The sequence below is a fragment of the Lutra lutra genome, chromosome 8 (genome assembly GCF_902655055.1).
Source record: "Lutra lutra chromosome 8, mLutLut1.2, whole genome shotgun sequence".
NCBI classification, from domain to species: Eukaryota; Metazoa; Chordata; class Mammalia; order Carnivora; family Mustelidae; genus Lutra; species Lutra lutra.
This window is the reverse complement of record NC_062285.1, coordinates 17,855,083-17,876,019: the sequence shown is the minus strand read 5'-3', so window position 1 is coordinate 17,876,019 and position 20,937 is coordinate 17,855,083. Positions and strand designations below refer to the sequence as shown.

The 20,937-nt window shown below is 35.6% G+C and overlaps 1 protein-coding gene and 1 pseudogene across 1 annotated transcript in view; one reads left to right on the top strand and one right to left on the bottom strand.

Annotated features, from left to right (window-relative positions):
• LOC125106834 (uncharacterized) overlaps positions 1 to 20,937 on the bottom strand; it is a 111,896-nt gene that overhangs the window by 5,611 nt on the left and 85,348 nt on the right. The gene's annotated exons all lie outside the window — the stretch shown is intronic.
• Positions 5,320 to 6,256, top strand: LOC125106415 (L-lactate dehydrogenase A chain-like; annotated as a pseudogene).

The following is a 20,937-nucleotide window of genomic DNA, read 5'->3' as shown; positions in this document are numbered from 1 at the left end:
ACTGGGATTAATTAGGGAATTAGCCTACTATGGATAAAGGTCCTCATTATTTACAGTTGAGTGAGATCAAACCTTTCTGGCTGTAATGGAGCTTAATCTTTCCAGGACTGAAAAAGTGTTAGAACAGGACAGGAATCCTACTCTAATCAGTGAAGAACATGCAGATGAAGTAATACAGATAATCCAAAGGAAAAATATGGCTGCATTATGGCAGCCCACAGCATGGTTTATCCAGCTCACTAGACTTGAATAGAACAGCACACAGTCTATATCAAGGCCATAGTATCTCAAATGATCATCATTGACCTGGAAAAAGATGCTCTGGTTTCCCCACTAATGGCCTGAGACATGGCTCATTCTTTTAACTTCTTGGAATCATCTTCCCATAAAACAGATCTTATTTGCCTCCTGATAACTATGTCAATATCTTACACATATAAATAAGATACTATTATAAAAATGTGTTGCACATGGGGCACCTGGGTGGCTCAGTTGATTAAGCATCTGACTTTTTTGTTTTTGAGTCCTTTGAGGTTCATTCATCTTTTTTTTAAATTAACATATAATGCATTATTTGCCCCAGGGGTACAGGTCTGTGAATCGTCACATTTCATAGCACTCACCATAGCACATACTCTCCCCAGTGTCTATTACCCAGCTACCCTATTCCTACCCCTCAACCCCCCAGCAACCCTCAGTTTGTTTCATGAGATTAAGAGTTTATTATGGTTTGTCTCCCTCCTGATCCCATCTTGTTTCATTTTTTCCTTCTGTATTCCCCATAACCTCCTACCCTGCCTCTCAAATTCCTCAGTCAGAGAGATCACATGATAATTGTCTTTCTCTGATTGACTTATTTCACACAGCATAATACCCTCTAGTTCTATCCACATCATTGCAAAGGGCAAGATTTCATTTCTTTTGATGGCTGCTTAGTATTCCATTGTGTGTGTGTGTGTGTATATATATATATATATATATATATATATATATATATATATATCATATCTTCTTTATCCATTCGTTTGTTGATGAACATCTAGGTTCTTTCCATAATTTGGCTATTGTGGACATTGCTGCTATAAACATGCAATGAAGAAGCATCCGACTTTTGATCTGTTCAGGACTTGATCTCAATGTTGTAAGTTCCAGCCCTGCCTTAGGCTTGGATCCTACTTACAAAATGTGTTGCACATAAGTATAAAAATAAAAAGACTGCTAATGGAATAATGGGAAAGATTTCGTAAACCTGTTCACTGGAATTTCACAACACAACAAAAAATTATCTCTCCAATCCTCTCCTGTCCCTTCCTAGCACCAGAATCATACTCTCCTTGAATGACTCCATATAGCCAAACAAAACTCATGGCATTTTCCCATAAATACTCTGCCTTTTCTATCATATCACTGCATCTTCCTCCTCACTTATACTTGACCATTCCTCTCTCTCCTATATTAATGATCACCGCATTCAAATTTTTCAGTAAACAAAACTCTAATTATTTCATGAAGCTAGATAGCTCTACTTCTGATCTCCTAAATATCATCACTCCAACATGTATTTTAGTTAGCTTAAATACAAACTGGGAGTGTGGGGAAGGGAGAGAGGCTTCTTAGAAAAGGTGGGATTGAATTGACCTGGAATAAGTAAAGTCCTTAATAAGTAGATACTGGAGATATTCTAGTCAACATCACCACTGCTACGGCCACCACTACCACCACATCATCATCACTAATACTTACTGCATGCTTACCATGAGTGAAACACTGCTCTGAGCAGTCTATATGCATTATTTCACATAATTCTTGTGACAACATTATGAGGCAATATTATTAGCTCCATTTTATTGATGCATACATGGAGGCACTGATAGATTAAGACACTTGTTCAAGATTGCTCAACTACTAAGCAGTAGATCAAAGTGTGAAACACAGAGGCCATGCCTGTAAATACTATGCTACAATTCATAAAGAATTGATTGAGCTGTCCACACTACCCAAAGCAATCTACAGGTTCAATACAATCCCTATCAAAATACCAACAGTATTTTTCACAAAACTATAAGAAATAATACTAAAATTTGTATGGAATCACAGAAGACCCCACATAGCCAAAGCAATGTAGAACAAAGCTGGAGGTATCCCAATCCCAGATTTTAAGACACACAACAAAGCTGTAGTAATCAAAACAGTATGGTACTGGCACAAAAACAGACACATAGATCAATGGAACTGAATAGAGAGCCCAGAAATAACTCTGAGCTTATATGATCAATCAGTCTATGGCAAAGGAGGCAAGAATATACAATGCAGAAAAGACAGTCTCTTCAATAAATAATGCTGGACAAATTGCACAGCTGTATGCAAAAGAAAGAAATGACCACTTTCTTACACCATACACAAAATTAAACTCAAAATGGGTTAAGAACCTAAATGTGAGACCTAAAATCATAAAACTCCCAGAAGAAACATAAGCATTAATCTATTTGATATTGGCTATAATAACACTTTTCCAGACTTGTATCCTCAGACATATAGTCCTCAGGAAATGAAAGCAAAAATAAACTATTGGGATTACATCAAAATTAAAAATCTTATGCAGAGCAAAGAAACCATTAACCATTAACCATTAACAAAACAAGGCAACCTACTGACTGGGAAAAGATATTGCAAGTCACATATCCAATAAGGGGTTATCCAAAATATATAAAGAACTCATACAACTTGACACCAAAAAAAAAAATAATAATAATAATCCAATTAAAAATAGGCAGAGGACTTGAATAGACATTTTTTTTCAAAGAAGACACAAAGACGGCCAAAAGACACATGAAAAGATGTTTGTCAAGGGAAATGCAAATCAAAACTACAATGAGATATCACCTGATGCCTGTCAGAATGGCTAGAATCAAAAAGACAACTAATGAAAAGAGTTGGCAGTGATGTGGAGAAAAATAAACCATTGTGCACTGCTGTTGGAAATATAAATTGATGCAGCCATTGTGGAAAACAATATGGAGGTCCCACAAAAAAAATTAAAAATAGAAATACCATATAATCCAGTAAGCCCACTACTGGGTATTTACCAAAGAAAATAAAACAGTAATTTGAAAAGATATATGCACCCTATGTTAATCACAGCATTATTTATAATAGCCAAGATATGGGAGCAACCCAAGTGTCCATTGATAGATGAATGGATAAAGAATTCCACTTACATGTGGAATTTAAAAAACAAAAGAACAAACAAAAAGCAGAAACAGAGCCATAAATACAGAGAACAAACTGGTGGTTGCCAGGGGAGAGGGGGTGCAAAATGAGTGAAAGGGAGTGAGAGATTCTGGCTTCCAGTTATGGAATGAATAAGTCACAGGAATAAAAGATACAGCATAGGGAATATAGCCAATGGTATCGTAATTATGTTCTATGGTGACAGATGGTAGCTACACTTGTGATGAGCAAAGCATAGTGTCAGATCACTATGTCATACACCTGAAACTAATGTAACATTGTGTAACAATGTAACATTGTGTGTTAACTATACTTCAATTTAAAAAAAATAAAGAAGAAAAGGAAAAAAAAATTCCTAAGTCTTTTCCTTCCTTCCATTTTTAAGATTCTTTTTCAAAATCCTTTCATTTATGAAGTATTTTTCTAAGTTTGGGGGAACACACACACACAGAATTGATTGAGCAAACAACAGCAGATAAGGGGAAATACACAGTGTTTGAAGAAAAGCCTCTGATTAATATGACTACACACTAATAAAAATGTTCAGTCTCTATAAAGATAAAATCAGGCCAAATTATGAAAGGCCTTGAATTCTCTCACAAAATTTGCTTTTGAATGAGTTATTCTATGGATAATAGAGAGCTATCTAAGGTTTTTTAGCAGATGAATGGTATAAAATCTGGCTTTAAGGTATGTAAGTTTGGGGACAGTGAGTAGGATCTATAGATAATGGGAATTCAGCAGAAAACAAGAAAACACCAGTTCTCTTCTTTCCTTTACCTAGTAAAGAATTTAGCCTTCACTTATTTCAATCAATGCAGATTCTGAAACAATGTAACCTATGGCACCCCCAACAATCATGAAGATATAAGAATTCAATTCATCATGGGGCAGTAAGTATATAATAATAGTGACTCTTGCTAACTTTATGAAATTATTGTTGTCCAAATCTCCTTCTTCTACGGTATACATATTTTCTATACAGTCTCCTCTAATTACTGGATGTGTTTATCAGAGGCATATTTATTAAGTAAAGACAAAGATACTCAATATGTTTGCCCTGCATAAATCTTCCTCCTCTACTCCAACCAAGTTACAATTAGCAGTCAAAGCAATATTGAAAGGGGCTAAGAAAGAACAATCAAAGATGTGTGAATTATGCATATAGTTGAGTATAATTAAATCCTTTTGTTTAGAGAAATGGAGGTGTAACATTTACTTACACTTTTTAGCTGCTCTTATTAAGCTCCCAGTGGAACCCTTGGAAGGAAGCTGCAGAAGATGGAAATTCTGCTCTGGGCAACCCTGCCCAAGTTCAACTCTGAAGGGGCTCAGAAGGGGCTCAGACCACTTAATACTATGCATACTTTCCAATCCTTATTTGTGATATAGTTATGATACTAAAACTTGATTGTGGTTAATTACCTTAACCCATTAAATTACTGAGTTGTTTAATAAGACATAGTTTGGTTAATATTTTGGCAGCAAATAAAAAAGTACACCCTATATAACTATTAGCTTGATTTCTCATCTTTCCCTTCAAAATCAAACATATTTTTCCACAAAACTTCCAACTATTCCAAAAATGAATTTTATTTCAGAACTCTAAATTCCCTGTTTACTTGATTCAGGAAGTCGCTGTGTTCATTACCTGGGGGTTACATTTTTCAGTTACTACACAGCCCAGTGTTCGTTCCAAGAGCTATGCTGCTTAGAATCTGGCATTTCCCTGGGTATTACTGAACACTTTTTACAGATGTAAAAGCAGACAATGAATTGTTTTCTAGCCCCCAAATCACTTTGTTTATGCATTATAGTGTAGAAGTGTGGAGTCTCAATCAAATAGTAGCTCATGCTTCTTTAAGAGGGATTCCGTTTTGCTCACAGGTAATCCTGCCTACACACTCAAGCCAAGGTGGGGTGGCACTCCATCTGAGTAACCAACTGCTTAAACCTCTCAACTTTCATAACAGAAATGCAGATATAACAGATTATTGAAGCCACAGCCACCAAGTCCAGACCCAATGCCACATGCCACCAACACCCACCAAACATGCACTGCCAATTCCTTTTGGTTCGAAGTCGAACATGGCAACTCTTCATGATCAGCTGATTCAGAATCTTCTTAAGGAGGACTATATTGCCAGAATAAGATTACAATTGTTGGGGTTGGTACTGTCAGCATCTTAATGAGAGACCTGGCAGATGAACTTGCTCTTGTTGATGTCATGGAAGACAAACTGTAGGGAGAGATGATAGTTCTCCAACATAGCAGTCTTTTCCTTAGAACACCAAAAATTGTCTCTGGCAAACACCATAATGTGACTGCAAACTCTAAGCTGGTTATCACAGATGGGGCATGTCAGCAAGAGGAAGAAAGCCATCCTAATTTGATCCAGCATAATGTGAGCATCTTTAAATTAAACATCCTTAATATTGTAAAATATAGCCCAAACTGTAAGTTGCTTGTTGTTTCCATCCTAGTGGATATCTTGACCTACGTGGCTTGGAAGATAAGTAGATTTCTCCAAAACTGTGTTATTGGAAGTGGTTGCAATCTGGATTCAGCCCAGTTCCACTACCTAATAGCGTTTACCCATTAAGCTGTCATGGGTGGGTCCTTGGGGAGCATGGAGACTCTAGAGTACCTGTATGGAATAGAATAAATGTTGCTGGTGTTTTCCTGAGAATCTGCACCCTGACTTAGGCACAGAAGCAGGTAAGGAATAGTGGAAAAAGGTTCACAGACAGGCGGTCGATAGTGCCTATGAGGGGTTCAAATTGGAAGGCTACACATCCTGGGCCACTGGGCTGTCTGTGGCAGACTTGGCAGAAAGTATAATGAAGAATCTTAGGTTGGATGCATCCAATTTCCACAATGATTAAGGATCACTATGGAATAAAAGATGATGTCTTCCTTATGGTTCCTTGCATCTTGAGACAGAATGGAATCTCAGACGTTGTGAAGGTGAATTTGATCCCTGAGGAAGATACCCATTTGAAGAAAAGTGCAGATACACTTTGAGGGATCCCAAAACAGCTGTAGTGTTAAAGTTTTCTAATGTTATACTACTTCACCGTCTAGACGATTTTAGTTGGAGGCTGTGTATATTGTCCTTATTATCTGATATGTTACACAAGCAGTAATAGTAAGAGGCCTAGGAAAAAATACCGATTTCCCAAAGTTATAAATAGGAAACCCTGCACCTATAACCTGATACTGGGTGATCCCTATCTTGTGTTGTTCTAAATTGGTTCCTGTAAAATAGTTCTACCACCTCAAGGCACCACTGCCAATGTTGCATATACTGTAGTTGTTCTTCATTCCAGATGAGTCTTTACTGTGTGTTATAGAACTTCTGATCCCCTCACCCAACATGTCAGCCCAACTTTTTTTTTCTCCAGTCAATCACATCCTGGGATCTAATAGATAAATTCAATATTGCTGTCCTAAAGGATCTCATTTTGTATCCTATGTGTATCAGAATATGGTATACATGGAAACATAATAGAAAAAGAAAGATCTACAAATAAACAATGTAACCAACTGAAATACCAAATAAACTTTGTACAGTGAAAAATAAAAAAAAAGAACACAGATATGACATCCACAAGTGTTACTGAGATTATGAATATGTCTTTAATCAGCAACCATTGCTTTAAAGTTCTTGCCAAAGAGTACAGCCTTGAATCACCTATTCAGATAGTAGTTTTGTGAATGCTTCTTTCCTACTCCCCATGTTTCCTTCCAGTAGAAGAATCTCAATGACAAAACATCTTGACTTCTCTCTGCCATACTTAGCTAATCTTACTGGAGAATCTGGAAGAAGAAACTGAGTATGTATAAGCTAGACTCCTTCACTTTCACTTGGGAAAAGAGCAAGTATTCTGTTTCTCCTAAGCCTTTTGTGAAGGGCCTTCCTTGCTCCAGTGCTGCCTGATAATGTGTAGAGGCGTCAGTCTGTTTCTAGGGTTCAGTAGTGGGAGCCCTCTTGCCCAACACTTAAAAGCCACAGTTTCCAAAATTAGCTATTTAAGTAATGAAGGTGGTATTTGCAACCTCCATCTGCTAACCGATATATTTTATTTTGCAGTCAATTAGGAATGTGTTCAGTAAAAAATGTGTCTGTATTGGGGCCCCAGCTAAACACCAACAACTACTAAAGTCCAACAGAAAAAATTCAATTAATAAAGGTAGACTCCCACACCATCGACTCACTCTTGAGGCTGAAAAGTTCTACCCTGGTGTCATTTATACCAATGTTTAGGTAGAGCAAATTAAAATGAATCTTCTCAGAATCGCCTTCACTGAGTCAGACATTAATGTTAGCTTTTACTAGAAGTCATTATGAAAAGGGTTGTGTAAAATAACATATATATCTGCTGATTGCTAACAACAGTATCTGTACATGTCTGTTGCTCAATGCTTCACTTGATTATCCCATGTGGACTTTTTACTTTAGAATTTAGAAGCAGGAGAATATTGTCTTACTCAAAAACTGATACGCTTAGCTTGGCAAGGTAGAAATAACTGTGTAACTTAGATAATTCTCTCTTTTGATTTCACTAGCAGGAAATCCCTGGTCTAGAGTAGTGCACAGGAATTGTAATAGCCATATGAAGAGCATTCTTGCTTCATTCTCTTCATAGCTTAGCATCTAATTTCCATTTCAAAAACCTGCACACAATCAGTACTAGAATGTAAATAAAGCACAATTAAAGTAATATAGGAAAATTAAAGCAAAGGATTTCCAGTTTCCAGTCTAGCATGTAAGGACCTTGAAAGTCTTCACTCCTGACCTCACAATAAGAAAAATCCAGGACAAACTAAAAATCAACTATTCTTCTTAGATCCCCCATGGGGTTGAGGTCACTGCCTCCCCCCCTCTTTCCAACTGACAGACAGTTAGATACAGACAATCACCATTTATCAAAGCAGAATCCCAGGAGCAGAAACTTCTACAAGGACCAGAACAACAATGGCAAAACTTAATCTGTAATGATGATTGCTGGTAGGCTCAGTGTAGGCAAGTTTGAGAGTTAAAAATCATAGGCTGATCCAACTTTAGGAAGGCCTCCAAAGTTTTGTGAGGCTTACCAGACTCTCAGTGAAAACTGGAGATAAATCTCCTCTTGCTTCTGGCAAACAACAGCCACTTGAAGTAGGCCTAGATAATTCTGTTCTTCTTTTCACAAGGCCTGCCCTCAAGATAAGCTATTGTACCAGAACCTAACTAACCAGGGTTTTATCAGTCTAACCAATATAGGAGAAGGCAAATATATACTCCAGTCACTCTAGCCCTTCCTATCTCACCAAAAGAGGAAACAACAACAACACAACAACAACAAAAACAACCAAAATCCAAAACTGAGATCACAACCAGAGGCACAGACTCTCTAAAAGACTGATACCTGATCATAGACTAGAGAATTCTTCCCCTCCCCTAAATAGCTTATCATTTCATCAGCAGGGCTTCTGCATAATAAGAGGGGGATATAACAGAAAGAACTATGTATCCCAGATCTTATTTAAGAAAAGTCTCTAGGGAAATCCAAGGAAAAACAGCAGAGACAAAAACAAGGACATCAAAGGAATTTTTGCCTATGATACATAGGGCCACAGCAAGAAGTAAACACAGCCTAACCACATAACCATAAAGGCTCATGTTAGTTGCCTATTCACCTTAATTCCTTTTTTTTTTTTCCAACCTTAATTCCTTTATACAGGTATATCATGCCTGGATTCAAACCAAAAACATTTTAAGGGACAGAGAGGGCACCAAAACCAGACTCAAATGTGGCAGAGATGTTGGATGATCAGACTGGAAATGAAAAACAACTATCATTAATATGGCAAGAGTTCAGTGGAAAAAGTGGGCAAGATGCAAGTACATGGTTAATGTAAGCAGAGAGATAAGAGACTCAAACCAAGATCAAAAGGACATGCTGGAAATTAGAAACACCACAATAGAAATGAAGAATGCCTCTGATGGACTCATCAACAGACTGGATACTACTAAGGAAATAATCAAAGATACTGAAGAAATTAATAGAAACTTCCAAAACTGAAATGCGATGAGAAAAATAAATGAAAAACCAGAATATCCAACAACTTGAGATAATTATAAAATGTATAATATATGCATAATGGGAATAAGAAGGAGAAGAAGAGAGAAAATAATTGAAGAAATATGTGACGCAATAATGACCAAGAGTTTCACAATTAATGATAGACACTAAACCACAGACCCAGGAAGCTCAGATAACAGCAAGCAGGATAAATATCAAAAAATCTACACTGAATACCGAACTTTTGTATTAGCATGGACGGGACTGGAAGAGATTATGCTGAGTGAAATAAGTTAAGCAGACAGAGTCAATTATCGTATGGTTTCACTTACTTACGGAGCATAAGGAATAACACGGAGGACTTTGGGAGTCAGAGAGAAGGGAGTTGGGGGAATCGGAGGGGGGAGATGAACCATGAGAGACTGTGGACTCTGAGAAACAAACTGAGGGTTTTGGAGGGGAGGAGGGTGTGGGGGTTGGGTTGAGCCTGGTGGTGGCTATTAAGGAAGGCATGTATTGCATGGAGCACTGGGTGTGCTGCATAAACAATGAATCTTGGAACCCTGAAATAAAATAAAATTAAATTAAAAAAAAAACAACACTTTGGCATATATCCAAACCACAGAAAAATAAAGACAAGAGAAAAATTTGAAAGATGCCAAAGGAGGGAAAAGCCTTACTATGAAAGACCAATATAGAATGTCACTCTTTTTCATTACAAACTTCTCTTTAGAACCATGCAAACAAGAATAGAATGAAATAAAGAAAAATGCCACACTCTAGAATCCAATGAAATTATCCTGTAAAATTTGGAATATGGTCCCAGCCTCATCAGAATTTCAATGTCTTGATAGTGCAGCAGCCTTTGTACACCTCAGGAATTATGTTATGGCCTAGAAAGTGGCTGTGCTGATCACTTCCTTCTTGGAGCCTTCCACAAGAGGAAATTTCTACATGCTTGCTTTAAAAAATAACTTCTTTGCTGAACTGAAGGAAAGAACTGTTTCTAGAAGAAATATTTTAAGGAATTCAGTACCAGTCAAGCAGCAGTATGTTTCACATCTAGCCAGGCCAACTAAGAATGAGAAAAGACACAAATTATTAATGCCAGAAATGAAAGAGGAGCTGATCTTTGATCCCATGGACATAAAACAGACAATAAAAAAATTATGAATACATTTATGCCCACAATTTGGTAATATAGATGAAATGGACCAAAATCTTAAATGATACATCTACTAAAACTCATCAGGAGAAATATGTTACTTACATAGGACTGTATCTACTAAAGAAACTGAGTCAATAATTAATGCCTATCAAACAGAAAGGCACAGATGAATTCATTGGTGAATTCTACCAAGCATTTAGGGAAGGAATTATAACAATTTTCTACAATCTCTTCCAGAAAATAAAGCAGAAGAAATACTTTCTAACTCATTTTATGAAGCTAACATTACCTTAAAAACAAAGCCAAAGACATCATGAAAAAGGAGAACTACAAACCAATATTTTTTCATGAATACAAATACACAAATCCTCAAAAAGACATGAGCAAATTGATTCCTACCATGTATAAAAAAAGTTATACCCCACAACCAAGTGGGGTTGATGCCAGGTATGCAGAGCTGGTTCAACATTTGAAAAATCAATGAATGCTTCATCAGCACCCACTTCAGCTTTAGCCTTCCTGACAAAGTGCCCACTGTGTAGAAAGCCCAGGACCCCAGCCCTTGCCTGGCACAGTTCCAGGCAGGCAGCAAAAGTTCCCAAGCACACACAGTCTACATAGAGGATGATCATACACAAGACCATTCCTTCAAGTTTAAGTAGCTGTTCTGTCTAATCCATAGAAACAAACACAGAAAGTCAAGCAAAATAGGGAGACAGAAGAATATGTTCTAAAAGAAAGAATAAGACAAAAACCTCTGAAAAGAACTAAGTGAAACAGAAATTAGTAATATGCCTGACATGAAATTTAAAGTAATGATCCTAAATATGCTCATCAAGCTGGAGAGAAGAGAAGATGAACTCAGTGAGACTTTCATAGAGATAGAAAGTATTAAAAAGAACCAATCAGGGTTGAAGAATTCAATAACTGAAATAAACACACTAGAGGAATCAACAGCAAACTAGCAGATACTGAAGAACTATCAGCAATCTGGAAGACAGGGTAATAGAAAGCACTTAGTTAGACAGCAAAAAGAGAAAAGAATTTTAGAAATGAGGTAGGTTAAGGGATCTGTTGGGTAACAGCAAGTGAACAAACGTTCACATTATAAGTGTTCCAGAAAAGGACAAAAGAGAGAAAGGAGTAGAAAACTTACTTGAATAAATCATAACTGAAAACTTCCTTAACCTAGGGAAGAAAATAGACTTCCAGGTCCAAGAAACACAGAGAGCTCCAGGAAGATGAAACTGGGGAGATCCACACCACATATAATAATTAAAATGTTAAAGGTTAAGGATAAGAGAGAATTTTAAAAGCAGCAAGAAAGAAGCAAATGTTACCTACAAGGGAAACCTATGAAGCTATCAGCTGATTTTCAGCAGAAAACTTTTAAGCCCTAAGAGAGTGGCATGATATATTCAAAGTACTGAAAGGAAAAAAATCTACAACCAGGAATACTCTACTGGGCAAAATTATCATTCATATTTGAATAAGAGATAAAGATTTTCTCAGACAAACAAAAGATAAAGCTTATCACCACTAAACCAGACTTATAAGAAATATTAAAGGGACTTCTTTAAGAGGTAGGAAATAAATGGCCATAATTAGATCTAAGAGAATTATGAATATAAAAATGTAAAGTATGATGGCATATACATAAAACATGGAGGAAGAAAGAAAAAATAGAGAGAGGTTTTGTTTTTTTAAGAATGTGTTTTGAACTTCAATGACTGCTATGTACTTAATATATACTGCTATGTACTTAGGATATTAATATATGAACCTCATGGTAACCACAAACCCAAAACCTATTCTAGATACACAAAAAAGAAAGAGAAAGAAAATGAAACATAACACAGCAGAAATTCATCAATCACAAAAGAAAGAGCAAGAGAAGAAAAAAGGAACTGAGAACTACAAAAACAACTTGGAAAACAACTAACAAAATGGCATATGTACATACATATCAATAATTACTTTAAATGTAAATGGTCTAAATGCTCCAGTCAAAAGACACAGGCTGGCAGAATGGATTAAAAAAAAACAAGACCCATCTATATTCTGCCTAAAAGAGAATCACCTCAGGCCTAAAGACACATACAGACTGAAAGTGAAGAAATGGAAAAATGTTTCCCATGCACATGAAAGTGAAAAAAAGCTTAAGTAGGAATACTTATATCAGACCAAATAGACTTTAAAACAAAGACTGTAGCAAGAGACAAAAAAGGGCATTACATAATGATTAAAGATTGATCCAACAAGTGATTATAATGATTATAAATATCTATGCACCCAGTACTGGAGCACCTAAATACATAAATATTAATGAACATAAGAAAGAAACTGATTGTAATACAATTATAGTAGGAAACTTTAATACCCCATAATGGATGGATCATCCAGCAGAAAGTCAGTAAGAAAAACAGTGTCTTTGAATGACTAGCTGCCTATGACAGATATATACAGAACATTCCATCCAAAAACAACAGAATACATATTCTTTTCAAGTGCACATGTAACATTCTCCAAGATAAATCACATGTTAGGTCACAAAACAAGCCTCAATAAATTTAAGATCAAAATTATACCATGCAACTTTCTAGTCAGTGATACTGAGACTAGAAATAAATCAGAAGAAAAAAACTGGAAAAATACAAACACATGGAGGCTAAACAACATGATATTAAACAACCTGTAGGTCAATGAAGCAATCAAAAAAGTAATGAGCACTAGGTGTTATATGCAAATAATAAATCATGGCACAAAAACTAATGACATACTATATGGTGGCTAACATAACATAATATTAAAAAAAAAAAGAAATAAAATATACAAGGGGACAAAGGAAAATGAAAACAGAAGGGTCCAAAGTCATTGGGATGCCGCAAAGCAGTTCCAAGAGGGAAATATGTAGCAATACTGGCTTACCTCAAGAAAAAGGAAAAAATTCCAATAAAAAATCTAAACTTACATTGAAAGGAACCACAAAGAGAACAACAACCAAAGCCCAAAGTGAGTAAAAAGAAGGAAATAACAAAGATCAGAGTAGAAATGACATAGAAACTAAAATAACAATTTAAAAAAAAATGAAACCAAGATCTGGTTCTTTAAAAAGAAAATCAAAATTGATAAACTCTTAGCCAGACTCACCAAGAAAAAAAAATAAAGGAACCAAATAAATACAATCAGAAATGAGAGAGAACTAAAAACTGACACTGCATAAATTAAAACAAAGGATTATGAGGGAATACTATGAAAAATTATATGCCAACAAATTGGACAATCCAGAAGAAATGGATACATTCCTAGAAGTATAAAATCTTCCAAAACTGAATTGGGAAGAAATAGAAAATCTAAATAGATCAATTACTAGTAACAAAACTGAATGAACAATAAAAAACTACAGTTAAAAAAAAAAAGTTCAGCACCAGAGGGCACAGGTAAACTCTACCAAACTTCAAAAGAAGAGTTAATACTTATTTTCCCCAAACTAGTCCAAAAAATAGAAGAGGAAAGAGAACTTCCAAACATGTTCTCTGAGGCTGGCATTATCCGATACCAAAACCAGATACAAACATCGAGAAGAAGAAAGAAGAAAGAAGAAAGAAGGAGAAGGAGGAGAAGAAGAAGGAGAAGAAGAAGGAGAAGAAAGAAAGAAAGAAAGAAAGAGAAAAAAGAAAAGAAAGGAAAGAAAACTACAGGCCAATATGAACATAAAAGCAAAAATCCTCAACAAAATATTAGCAAATGGCATTCAAAAATACATTAAAGGATTTTTTTTATCACAACCAAATGGGCTTTATTCCAGCAATGCTAAAATAATTCAATATTTACAAATCAATCGACACAAACAAAATGAAGGATAAAAGTCACGAATCTTATGATCATCTCAACAAATGCAGAAAAAATACTCACCAAAATTCAACATCCATTCATGATAAAAACTCTGAACAAAGTGGGTTTAGAGAGAACACCTCAACATAACAGAGGACATATATGAAAAACCCACAGCTAACATCATACTCAATAATGAAAGAGTAAGAGCTTTTCTCCTAAGATCAGGAACAAGACAAGGATGTGCACTCTTGCAACTTCTGTTCAACATAATACATAAAATCCTACCCATAGCAATCAGACAAGAAAAGGATATCATAGCCATCCAAATTGAGAAATGAAGTATAAAAATGTCACAATTTATAGATGACATGATACTATATATAGAAAGAACTATACCAAAAAACTACTAGGAGTAATACATAATTTAGTAAGGTTTCAGGATACAAAATTAATACCCAGAAATTGGTAGTGTTTCTATACACTAATAACAAAGTAGTAGAAAGAGAAATTAAGAAAATTGTCTGATTTACAATTGTACCCAAAGAATAAAATGCCTATGAATAAACTTAACTAAGGAAGTGAAAGATGTGTACTCTGAAAACTATAAAACACTGGTGAAAGAAATTGAAGATGATACAAACAATGGAAAGACACTCTATGTTCATGGACTGGAAGAATTAATATAATTAAAGTGTCCATATTACTCAAAGCAATCTACAGATTCAATGCAATTCTATCTAAGTATCAACTGCATTTTTCACAAAGCTAAAACAAATACCCCTAAATTTGTATGAACCACAAAGACCACAAATAACCAAAGCAATCTTGAGGAAGAACAAAGCTGGAGGTATTCCAGTTGCAAACTTCAAGGTACACTGCAAAGCTCCAGTAATCAAAACAGTATGGTACTGGCACGAAAATAGACATATAGATCAATGGAATAGAATGGAGAGCCCTGAAATAAACCCAGGTTTATATGGTCAATTAATCTATGACAAAGGAGGCAAGAATATACAATGCAGAAAAGACAGTCTCTTCAACAAATGGAACTGTAAAACTGAACAGCTACATGAATAAAAATTAAACTGGATTGCTTTCTAACACCATACACAAAAATAAACTCAAAATGGATTAAAGATTTAAATGTGAGATCTGAAATCATACATTAGCTGTAGCAACATTTTTCTATATATATCTCTTGAGGCAAAGGAAACAAAAGCAAAAATAAATTAGGACTACATCAAAACAAAAAGCTTCTGAATGGTAAAGGAAACCATCAACAAAACAACAAGGCAATCTTCTGTATGGGAGAAGGTATTTGCAAATGATACATCCAGTAAGAGTTAATAACCAAAATATATGAAGAACTTGTACAATTCAACATCAAAAAAAGAAATAATCTGATTTAAAAATGAGCAGAGAAATTGAATAGACATACAGATGGTCAAAGAAGACATACAGATGGCCAAAAGACACATAAAAAGATTCTGAAAATCACTAACCACCACAGAGATGCAAATTAAAACCACAATGAGATATCACCCTAAACTTGTCAGAATGGCTAAAATCTAAAACACAAGGAGTAGCAAGTGTTGATGTGGATATGGAGAAAAATGAACACCTGTATGCCATTGGAGGGAATGTAAATGGGAGTCACCACTGTGGAAAACAGTATGGCGAGTCCTCAAAAAGTTAAAAAAAGAATAGGATGTAATCCAATAATTCCACTTCTGGTCATTTACCAAAAAAATCCAAAATCACTAATTTGAAAACTTATATGTACCTCTGTGTTAATTGCAGCATTACTTACAATAGCCAAGTTACAGAAGCAACTCAAATGTCCATCCATAGACAAATGGATATAGAAGATGTGGGGTGTGTGTGTGTGTGTGTGTGTGTCTGTCTGTCTGTCTATAATGGAATATTACTCAGCCATAAAAAAGGATGAGATTATGCCATTGATGACAACATGGATGGACCTAGAGGATATTATGCTAAATGATATAAATCAGAGTGGGAAAGACAAATACCATATGATTTCATTCATATATGGAATCCAAAAAAATAAAATGAATAAACAAAAAGCAGAATCAGATCTTAAAATACAGAGAACAAACTGATAGTTGCCAGAGGGGAAGAAGGTAGGGGGATGGGCAAAATGGGTGAAGGAGAGAGGGAAAGACAGACTTCTAGTTATGGAATGAATAAGTCATGGTAATAAAATACACAGCATAAGGAATATAGTCAATGATATTGTAATAGTATTGCATGGTGATAGATGGTAGCTACAGTTGTAGTGAGCACATTGTAATATATAAACTTGTCCAATCACTGTATGGTCCACCTGAAACTAATGTAACATTGTGCATCAACTACAACACAAACTAATAAAAAGAAAAAGATACAGTCCTATAACAAATTAATTCTTCCATTTTTAATTCTGGGAATTTTTGTTTATTTTAACTCTAGAATCTCAGAGAAATTAGGATATTTCTAAACTGCTGTGTATTTGTATTAGCTCTCTTGCTCAAGCTTGTCTGGGAATCTTATCCAATTTCTATTTGAGGGGGAGTTGAAAGTATTTCAGCAAAGCAAACAACTGAATGATGTGTCAGCCAAAACCTGAAATGTTTGTTTCAGAATGCTTATGTTTCTGAATATAATAAAGTGTCTCACGTTAACAAAAAAAAAGAAAGAAAACTAATGAATGTAACTCACGACAACAGCTAAAAACAAATTCACATGACCATATCAATACAGAAAGAACATCTGACAAAATCTAATGCCCATTCATGATAAAAACTCTGAGCAAACTAAGAATAGAGGGAAACTTGCTCAACTTGATAAGGAAGATCTACAAAGAATTGACCACTAACATCAAACTTTATGGTGAGAAACTAAAAGTTTTACCACTAAGTACAAGAACAAGGCAAGAATGTCCCCTCTCATCATTCCTTTTTAAAAATTGTACTGGAAGTCCTAGTAATGTCATAAGGCAAGGAAAAAAGAAAACAGGTTGGGAAAGAAGATATCAAACTGTCTTTGTTTGCAGGTGATATGATGTCTTTTTAGAAAATTAAAAAAATTCACCAAAAATCCTGAAACGAATTAGCAATTATAGCAAGGTTGTGATCTACAAGGTTAATATACAAAGTTCAATTTTTTTTAATATGTCATAAATAAACAACTGGAATTTGGTATTAAAAATATAATACCATTTACCTTCACAACAAAAAAGAAATATGTATAACTCTAACAAAAAATGTATAAGACATACATAAGAAAAACTACAAAACTCTGATGAACGTGATCAAAGACGATCTAAAATAAATGGGGAGATATTTTATGTACATGAATAAGGAGACTCAGTATTGTCAAAATATCAGTTCTTCTCAACTTGACGTTTAGATTCAATGTAACCCTAATGAAAATTCCAGCAAGTTATTTTGCAAATATTGATAAACCGATTCTAACATCGGTTTATCAATATTTGGAGAATATTGGAGAAACTAAGACCCAGAACATTGAAGGAAAAGCATAGATTTGGAGGACTGACTTAAAGACTTACTATAAAGAGATCATAATCAATATAGCACAGTTTTCGTGAAAGAATAGACAAATGGACCAATAGAACAGAATAAAAAATCCAGGAATAGGGGGTCCTTGGTGGCTCAACTGGTTAAGTGCATCTGACTCTTGATTTCAGCGTGGATCATAATCTCAGGGTCATGGAGCCCTAGGTTGGGCTCTGCTCAACAAAGAGACTGCTTGAGATTCTCTCCATCTCCCTCTGCCCCTCCCCACGACTTGCACACAATCTAAATAAATAAATAAATAAATAAAATCCTTAACCAAACACCACCCCCCCAGAAATCGGCCCAGACAATTACAGTCAACTAATCTTCGAAAAAGGAGCAAGGCAATTCAATGTTTTAAAGATAGTCTTTTCAACAATGGTGCTAGAACAAGAAGCCAGAACAGGAACCTAAAATTAGACCTTATACCTTTCACAAAAATAAATTCTCAAAATGGATTATGGACCTAAAGGTATAATACAAAACTATGAAAATCCTAGAAGATAACATAGAAAAACACCCAAGTGGCCTTGGGTTTGGTGATATTTTCTAGACACAACACCAAAAAGATAATCCATGAATGAAAAATTAGGTAAATTGGACTTCATTAAAATTTAAAATTTCTGAGAGATACTGTTATGAGAATAAAAGTCTCCAAGTCACAGACTAGGTGAAAGTATTTGCAAAACACATATATGACGATGGAATATTATCTGAAATACATAAAGAATCCTTACAACGACAATAAGAAACAACATAATTTAAAAATGGCCAAAAATCTGAATATATACCTTATAAAAGAAGATATACATACATACATATGGCAAATAAACATATGAAAAGACATTCAACATTATATGCCGTTAGGGAAAGGCAAATTAAAACAACAATGAAATATGATTACATAACTGTTGGAGTGGCTAAAATCCAAAACACTGGCAAGATTGTATAGCAACAGCAATTCTCATTCATCACTGGTGGGAATACAAAAGGTACAGCTACTTTGGAAAACAGTTTGGAAGTTTCTTACAAAACTAAGCATACTTTTACCATACTCTTCAGCAATTGTGCTTTGTGGCATTTACTTAAATGAGCTGAAAACTTAATGCCACACAAAAACCTGCACACAGCTACTTATGGCTGTTTTAGTCATAATTACCAAAGCTGGAAAGTAAACATGATGTCCTTCAGCAGATTAATGGATAAATAAAATGTGGTACATCCAGACAATGGAATATTATTTACCACTAAAAAAGGAAAAGAACTGTCATGCCACAACAGAACATGGAGGAAACATAAGTGCATATTGCTAGGTGCAAGAAGCAAATCTGCAAAAGATATTATAGAATTACATACAATAGAAATATGACATTCTGGAAAAGGTAAAACTATGGAGACAGTGGAAAGACCAATGGCTTCCAAGTTTTCCAGGAGGGAGGGTAGGATTAGTAGAGCACAAGATGGCACTCCTGGGCGACTCAGTTTGTTAAGCATCCAACTCTTTTTTTTTTTTTTTAAAGATTTTATTTATTTATTTGACAGAGAGAAATCACAAGTAGGCAGAGAGGCAGGCAGAGAGAGAGGAGGAAGCAGGCTCCCTGCTGAGCAGAAAGCCCGATGTGGGGCTTGAACCCAGGACCTGGGATCATGACCTGAGCAGAAGGCAGCGGCTTAACCCACTGAGCCACCCAGGCGCCCCAGCATCCAACTCTTGATTTCAGCTCGGGTCCTGATCTCAGGGTTGTGAGATCAAATGCACTGAGTGTGGAGCCTGCTTGAGATTCTCTAGAATCTCTGCCCCTCCCTCTTCCCTACCCCTTGCATGTACTCTCTCTCTCTCTTAAAAAAAAAAAAAAAGAGCACAAGGAATTTTGGGTCAGTAAAACTATTCTGTATGATAATATAATGGTGGATCCATGTCATTATACATTCATCAACTCATAGAACATATACATGGAGTGAACCTTAATGAAACTATGGACTTCAGTTAATAATAATGTATCAATATTGGCTCAATAATTGTAGCAAATATAACACACAGATGCAAGATCTTAATAATAAGGGAAATTGGGGCAAGGGATTAAGGATGATTTGGGAACTCTTAGTACTTTCCGGTTGATTTTTCTGTAAATCTAAAACTGGCTTAAAAAGGAATGGGGGAAACCTATTAATTCAGAAAATGAAAGCAAGGGGGTCGCCTGGGTGGCTCAGTCGGTTAAGCGACTGCCTTCAGCTCAGGCCATGCTCCCAGCGTCCTGGGATCGAGCCCCATGTTAGGCTCTCCGCTCAGTGGAGAGCCTGCTTCTCCCTCTCCCTCTGCTGCTCTGCCTGCTTGTGTCTCTCACTCTCTCTGTCAAATAAATAAATAAAACCTTAAAAAAAAAAATGAAAGCAAGGGAAATAACAGTTTTAAAAATGTTAAAACATAAAAAAATAGGACATTGTGATGGAAAAGAAGCAGAAATTCAGTCAGCAAAATTTTAATACCAACCGACTCAGACTTTAGGCATTCAAATTTTCAGAAACAGAATACTAGCCACAAAGTGTTTAAATAAAAATAGAAATAAAATAGAAACTTAAACAATATAAGTGTATGGGGGGGTTATATTGTGATTTATATTGTGATTTATAATAAGAAATATATATATATATATTTCTATATGTATATATTTGGTCCTTTTCCCCATTTCTGGCACAGAGTTTCTAATATTCTTGGAATTTCCTAAATGGTAAGAGCAATAAAGGTGTCTTGCTATTTATTCCAAACCCCTTTCAACCCTACGAGTTTATGCTAATGAGGAGACTTTTGGAAAGCCCCTAAGGATGAAAGCTGGTTGCCAGGGAAACCAATCAGGTAATTAGAGGATTGGAACTTTTGGCCTTACCCCCAGACCTCTGGGGAGGAAAGAAAGGCTAGAGATTGAGTTCAATCACCAGTGGCCAATTATCTAATCAATCATGCCTATGTAATGAAGCCTCCATAAAAACTGAAAAGTAAGAGATTTGGAGAGCTTCCAGATTGGCAAACCAGAATCCATCCATGTGTTGGAAGGGTGG